This window comes from Sciurus vulgaris (genome assembly GCF_902686455.1).
Source record: "Sciurus vulgaris genome assembly, chromosome: 5".
NCBI classification, from domain to species: Eukaryota; Metazoa; Chordata; class Mammalia; order Rodentia; family Sciuridae; genus Sciurus; species Sciurus vulgaris.
In genome coordinates, this window is record NC_136465.1 from 100,760,103 (window position 1) to 100,768,468 (window position 8,366).

An 8,366-nucleotide genomic window follows, 5' to 3' on the forward strand; every position below is an offset into this window, starting at 1 on the left:
CCTGACAGACCTCCACAGACTTCTACATAGGCAACTCATGCGCCCTTATGCAGGCAGTCCCAACCAACCCTATAAAACACCCCTGAGTTAGCTTCTCCCTGCCCTCTTTCACCTTTTCTGAGCGATGGCCTTTGTTAGATCCTGTCTGACAAATAAAACTCTCTCCACGTGGATCTCCTTGCCTGGTTTCTGAGTTGCTCATCTGTGTTTCACTTGTGCTAATTTACAATGTCACCAACAGTATACAGGTGTTCCTTTGTTTCAAGCATTTGTTATTGTTTGTATTCTTGATGACTGCACTCTGACTGGCGTGAGGTGTAATCTAAGTTATTAGTTTTGAGTTGTATTTCCCTAATTTCTAGTGATGTTAAACATTTTTTCAAGTATTTGTTGGCCATTTGTATTTCTTCTTTTGAGATGTGTCTGTTTGTCTATGACCATTCCACCCTGAAGGCACCCAATCTCGTCAGATCTGGGAAGCTACAGGGCTGGACCTGGTTAGTACTTAGATGGGAGAAGTATCTGTTTATTCATTTGCCCGTTTACTAATTGAGTCATTTGGGGGGGGGGGGTTGGTATTGTTTTTTGAGTTCTTAAAAATTCTAGATTAATCCTCTGTCAAAGATTCACTAGAAAATTTCTCCCATTCTATAGGTTCTTTCTTCACATTCTTAATTGTTTCCTTTGCTGTGCAGAAGCTTTTTAATTTGATGCCATCCCATTTATTAACGCTTGGCATTACTTCCTAAGCCTTAGGGGTAAAAAATAATCACTTTTTAACATTCAGTATGTATCCTTTTATTGTGTATTCCTCTTACATGTCTATGTTATATAATTGAGCTCACACTGTTTCACTTCTGCTTAGTTCTAAGTTGGGATAATGCAGGGTACATATGGGGTGATGATCTCTAGAAATGGACTGTAGGATACAATCACATCTAATGAGACAGATGATTTAGCCTGGAGTCTGACTATGGAGAGCCTTGAAATTCACATTGTTGGGAAAAACATTGTGAGTTATTCCATAACTTGAGAGGGTTGTGGCCTTTATTTTGTTCTTTCCCTAGTCTCTGCACACTGGTTGGGGGCCATTCTTAGATCAACAGTCAAACATTTAAAAACATTTTTCTTTATATTTTGGTACTAGGTATTGAACCGAGGGTGCTTTACTACTAAATCAGATCCCCAGGCTTTTTTATTTTTTATTTTGAGACAGAGTCTCACTAAGTTGCTCAGGATGGCTTTGAACTTGCCATCTTCCTGCCTCAGCCTCCTAGATTGCTAGGTTTACCTAGGTGCTAGTGTGCACCATGATGCCTGGATGCAACATTTATTGATTAAACTTTTGAGAGAGTGGTCTTGTGATGGTCCTTGTCTGCAGAGCCTGTAATGAATTAGCTCATTTACTTACCCTGGCACAGGTACCTGCACACTGAACCTGAAGGTACTCATAATGTTCAGGTGAAGGACCTCTATTCCTTACTCATCTCCAAACTACATAAACATATCACTTCTTCCCTGTGATGAATACAGTTTGGGAGAGTCCGAATGGTTCAAAAACATGTGCCAAATTTTCAGCTAATTTTGTTATTCTAGAAAACTCATTTTAAGGTCCTTTCCTGTACTCTGGCATATAATCATTCCCTCATAAATAATTTTTCCTGAAGATGGCGGCCTAGAGGGTGACTGCATCTCCAGTCGCCCCATAACCCAGGATTCAAGAAAGGGAGGCATTGAGAGACTCGGACTAAGATAAAACCACGGGGTGAGTCTCCCCCACCCAGTGAAGCTCAGCTGGGCGACAGGCCTGGATTCAAGTGGCTTATTAGAGTGGGACAGGGCAGATAGCATCTCCCCAGGCAGCTCTGTGCAGTCTGGCGGTGGGCTCCACCCACAGGGACAGATCCTCTAGCCTCTCGGAACAGGTGCCCCAGTGAGAGCCCTTCTGCACAGAAGCGGCGCGGCCAGCTCCAGCCTGCCCTGGCCAGCTCCGGCCCGCCCCGCTACCAGCTCCGGCCCGCCCACAGGTTGCTTCAGTGACCAGCACAGGGCACAGGGACTTCCCCAAGCAGCCCAGCCCCCCTCCGGCGAGAAGCGCCTCTCTAGGCTAGCTTCTTAGGGCAAACCGCCCAGTGAGAGCCTGTCTACACAGAGCCAGCCACAAGTACCAAAGCCAGTGGAGACCTCCGACCTACAACCAGCCTCTGGGACCAGAGCTGTGCAACAAGAGACCTCTCCAGGTCTCTCTCCCTGGAACCAGTAGCGGGCTAGGGGCAGCGTTCTTCGGAAGCACTGCATTATCAAATTAATCCAAGACTTCTGGCTACTGAAGGCTGGTAGGTGATACACTGGAAATCTACAGGGTCACTATAAGCCAATAGAGGAAATCTACAATATCATAGAGTCCCATTGACATCTGACCAATATGAGAAAACAAGGGAAGAAAATGTCCGAAACAAACCTAGATATTATATCAATAAAACCCAATGACAGGAGAGAAGAAGATATGTCAGAAAGGGAGTTCAGATGTACATAATTAAAACAATCAGGGAAGCAAACGAGGAGATGAAAGAACAAATGCAGGCATTAAATGAACGCACTAATCAACAGTTAAAAGAGCAAATAATGGAAGCAAAAGAGCATTTCAATAAAGAGTTAGAGATACTGAAAAAAAACCAAACGGAAATCCTTGAAATGAAGGAAACAATAAACCAAATTAAAAACGCCATAGAAAGCATAAACAATAGGATAGATCACCTGGAAGACAGAACCTCAGATATTGAAGACAAAATATTTAATCTTGAAAACAAGGTTGACCAAACAGAGAAGATGGTAAGAAATCATGAACAGAATCTACAAGAATTATGGGATATCATGAAGAGGCCAAATTTAAGAATAATTGGGATTGAGAAAGGCTTAGAGAAACAAATCAAAGGAATGAACAATCTATTCAATGAAATAATATCAGAAAATTTCCCAAATCTCAAGAATGAAATGGAAAACCAAGTACAAGAGGCTTATAGGATTCCAAATATGCAAAATTACAACAGACCTACACCAAGGCACATTATTATGAAAATATCTAACATTCAAAATAAAGACAGAATTTTGAAGGCCGCGAGAGAAATGAATCAGATTACATTCAGGGGGAAACCAATAAGAATATCAGCAGATTTTTCAGTCCAGACCCTAAAAGCTAGAAGGGCCTGGAACAACATTTACCAAGCCCTGAAAGAAAATGGATGCCAACCAAGAATTTTATACCCAGCAAAACTTACTTTCAGATTTGACGATGAGATAAAATCCTTCCACCATAAACAAAAGCTAAAGGAATTTACTAAAAGAAAGCTGGCATTACAGAACATTCTCAGCAAAATATTCCATGATGAAAAACAACGAAGTAAATCAGCAACGGGAGGAACTAGCCTAAAGGAATAGCCAAATAAAGGAGAAACCAAATCGTGTCAAAAAACAAAAATGAGTCCAATGACTAGGAATACAAATCATATCACAATAATAACTGTGAATGTTAATGGCCTGAACTCATCAATCAAAAGACATAGACTGGCAGATTGGATTAAAAAGAAAAATCCAACAATATGCTGCCTGCAAGAGACTCATCTCATAGAAAGAGATACCCATAGACTAAAGGTGAAAGGATGGGAAAAAACATACCATGCACACGGACACAGCAAAAAAGCTGGAGTATCCATCCTCATTTCAGATAATGTGGACTTTAAGCCAAAACTAGTCAGAAGGGATAAAGAAGGACATTACATACTGCTTAAGGGAAGCATAAATCAGCAAGACATAACAATCATAAATATCTATGCCCCGAACATTGGCTCATCCATGTACGTCAAACAAATCCTTCTCAATTCCAGAAATCAAATAGACCACAACACAATAATACTAGGTGATTTTAACACACCTCTCTCACTGCTGGATAGATCGTCCAAACAAAAATTGAATAAAGAAACCATAGATCTCAACAACACAATCAACAATTTAGACTTAACCGACTTATATAGAATATACCATCCAACAAAGAACGAATACACTTTCTTCTCAGCAGCACATGGATCCTTCTCTAAAATAGACCATGTTTTATGCCACAAAGCTACTGTTAGCAAATACAAGAAGATAGAGATACTACCTTGTACTCTATCAGATCATAATGGACTGAAATTAGAAATAAATGACAGAATAAAAACCAGAAACTTCTCCAATACTTGGAGATTAAATAATACACTATTATACGATGAATGGATAACAGAAGACATCAGGAGGGAAATAAAAAAATTCTTAGAAGTAAATGAGAACAAAGACACATCATATCAAAATCTCTGGGACACTATGAAAGCAGTACTGAGAGGAAGATTTATTTCATGGGGCGCATTCAACAAAAGAAGTAGAAATCAACAAATAAATGACTTAACACTACAGCTCAAAGCCCTAGAAAAAGAAGAGCAGACCAACACCAAAAGTAGTAGAAGACAGGAATTAGTTAAAATCAGAGCCGAAATCAACGAAATTGAAACAAAAGAAACAATCGGAAAAATTAACAAAATAAATAGTTGGTTCTTTGAAAAAATAAACAAAATTGATAAACCCTTTGCCACGCTAACAAAGAGAAAAAGGGAGAAAACTCAAATTGCTAAAATTCGGAATGAACAAGGAAATATGACAACAGACACGAGTGAAATACAAGACATAATTAGAAGCTCTTTTGAAAATCTATACTCCAACAAAACACAAAACCTCAAAGACATCAACAAGTTTCTAGAGACATGAATTATCTACTCTGAACCAGGAGGACATACACAACTTAAATAAATGAATTACAAGCAATGAAATAGAAGAGGTCATCAAAAGCCTACCAACAAAGAAAAGTCCGAGACCAGATGAGTTCTCAGCTGAGTTCTACAAAGCCTTTAAAGAAGAGCTCATTCCAATACTCCTCAAAGTATTCCATGAAATAGAAGAGGAGGGAACCCTTCCAAACTCATTTTATGAAGCCAATATCACCCTGATACCTAAACCAGAAAGAAAATTTCATGACCATATACTTAATGAACATGGACGCAAAAATTCTCAACAAAATTTTAGCAAATCGTATACAAAAATATATTAAAAAGATAGTGCATCATGATCAAGTGGGTTTCATCCCAGGGAAGCAAGGTTGGTTCAACATCAGGAAATCAATAAACGTAATTCACCATATTAATAGACTTAATGTCAAGAATCACATGATTATTTCAATAGATGCAGAAAAAGCATTTGATAAAATACAGCACCCCTTCATGCTCAAAACACTAGAGAAAATTGGGGTAGTGGGAACATTCCTTAACATTGTAAAACCATCTATGCTAAGCCCATGACCAATATCATTCTAAATGGTGAAAAACTGAAAGCATTCCCCCTAAAAACTGGAACAAGTCAGGGATGCCCTCTTTCACCACTTCTATTCAACATCATCCTTGAAACTCTAATCAGAGCAATTAGACAAACCAAGGAAATTAAAGGGATACAAATAGGAAAAGAAGAACTCAAACTATCCCTGTTCACTGATGACATGATTATATATTTAGAGGAACCTGGAAATTCCACCAGAAAACTCTTAGAACTCATAAGTGAATTCAGTAAAGTAGCAGGTTACAAGATCAATGCTCATAAATCCAATGCATTTTTATACGTAAGTGATGCATCTTCAGAAAGAGAAATTAGGAAAACTACCCCATTCACAATAGCATCGAAAAAAGTAAAATACTTGGGAATCAATCTCACAAAAGAGGTGAAAGACCTCTACAATGAGAACTACAGAACACTAAAGAAAGAAATTGAAGAAAACCTTAGACGATGGAAAGATCTCCCATGTTCATGGATAGGAAGAATTAATATTGTCAAAATGGCCATACTACCAAAAGTGCTATATAGATTCATTGCAATTCCAATTAAAATCCCAATGATGTACCTTACAGAAATAGAGCAAGCAATTATGAAATTCATCTGGAAGGATAAGAAACCCAGAATAGCTAAAGCAATCCTCAGTAGAAAGAGCGAAGCAGGGGGTATCTCAATACCAGATCTTCAACTTTATTACAAAGCAATAGTAACAAAAACAGCATGGTATTGGTACCAAAATAGACAGGTAGATCAATGGTACAGAATAGAGGACATGGACACAAACCCAAATAAATACAATTTTCTCATACTAGACAAAGGGGCCAAAAATATGCAATGGAGAAAAGATAGCCTCTTCAACAAATGGTGCTGGGAAAACTGGAAAACCATATGCAACAGAATGAAATTAAACCCCTATCTCTCACCCTGCACAAAACTCAACTCACAATGGATCAAGGACCTCGGAATCAGACCAGAGACCCTGCATCTTATAGAAGAAAAAGTAGGCCCAAACCTTCAACTTATTGGCTTAGGATCAGACTTCCTTAACAGGACTCCCATAGCCCAAGAAATAAAAGCAAGAATCAACAACTGGGATAGATTCAAACTAAAAAGCTTTCTGTCAGCAAAGGAAACTATCAGTAATGTGAAGAGAGAGCCTACAGAGTGGGAGAATATCTTTGCCACTCATACTTCAGATAGAGCGCTAATATCCCGAATCTATAAAGAACTCAAAAAACTCTACACCAAGAATACAAATAATCCGATCAACAAATGTGCTAAGGAAATGAACAGACACTTGACAGAAGAAGATGTACAAGCAATCAACAGATATATGAAAAAAATGTTCAACATCTCTAGTAATAAGAGAAATGCAAATCAGAACTACCCTAAGATTTCATCTCACTCCAATTAGAATGGCGATTATCAAGAACATAAGCAACAATAGGTGTGGGCGAGGATGTGGGAAAAAAGGTACACTCATCCATTGCTGGTGGGGTTGTAAACTAGTGCAGGCACTCTGGAAAGCAGTATGGAGATTCCTCAGAAAGCTTGAAATGGAACCACCATTTGACCCAGCTATCCCACTCCTTGGCCTATACCCAAAGGACTTAAAATCAACATACTACAGAGATACAGCCACATCAATGTTCATAGCTGCTCAATTCACTATAGCCAGATTGTGGAACCAACCCAGATGCCCTTCAGTTGATGAGTGGATAAAGAAACTGTGGCATATATATATACAATGGAATATTACTCCGCCATGAGGAATGACAAAATTATGGCATTCGTAGGCAAATGGATGAAACTGGAGGATATCATGCTAAGTGAGATAAGCCAATCTCAAAAAACTAAAGAACGATTGATCTCGCTGATAAGCAGATGAGGACATATGGGGGGGCGCGTAGGAGGGGTTAGGGTTAGGGTTAGGGTTAGGTTTAGGGTTAGGAATAAGGAGGGTGGTAAGAATGAGGAAGAAAGGAATGTATAGAGGGAAAAGAGGGGTGGCAGGGGAGGGGGAAGGGAAAAAAATAACAAAATGAATCAAACAACATTGCCCTATGTAAATTTATGATTTTTAATTAAAATTTAAAAAAAAAACTCACAGAAAAAAAAATATTCCTGTAACTCAGTTTAGTGTGTTGAAAAGGAGCCAGGGAAAGGAGGAGGAGTCCAGAAGCCAAGTAGCAGCTGCACCACCACGGTAGGGGGCGCGGAGATGAGTACCTTGCAGTCCAGCAGGCTGAAGACGCCTGGGTCACTGATGCTCCCCACCATAATCTTATGCTCCTTGCCCGGGGCATGGCCGCCTTGCCCTCTGCGAATGCAAAAAAAAAAAAAAAAAAAAAAAAAAAATAATAATAATAATAATTTTTCCTAAAACAGAGAGAATTAAACCATTAATGTAATTGTAATTTGAAAAGATTATTACCCATAATTCCATAGTAAATTCAAACTGGTCCTAATCATCATTACGAAGCATTAGAGTATGCCCCATGTCCTTTGCAATTTTTATTTTTACATTAGGTTGTTTTGAATACTAAATTTTAAAATACAAACTTATGGTTTTGTGTGAGATTATTATTGCTCAAGCAGTTCTTATGCCTCTAAATATATTCAGCTCAACAAATAAGCCTCACTTTGCTTTCTCTCATATTTGCATTGTTATTTTATTTTTTTCAGGAAAAACCTGCAAGGTGGTGGCTTCTACCAACATACAGGAAAAACTGACAGGTGTGCATATGAGAACTTTTAAATGAATGGTAGGAAGAAACTCTGTAAGGTTGACTGTGTAAATCACCCACAGAAGTTAATGTTATTTAGATGATGACAGTTTTTATAGTATGTGGATATGCAATACGTAATTGTTACTGATATTTCAAATATTTAAGACTTTAAATACCCACCCACTTTTCTTCATAATGAAGTTTCAGTTTCATTCTTAAGCTACAGCCATA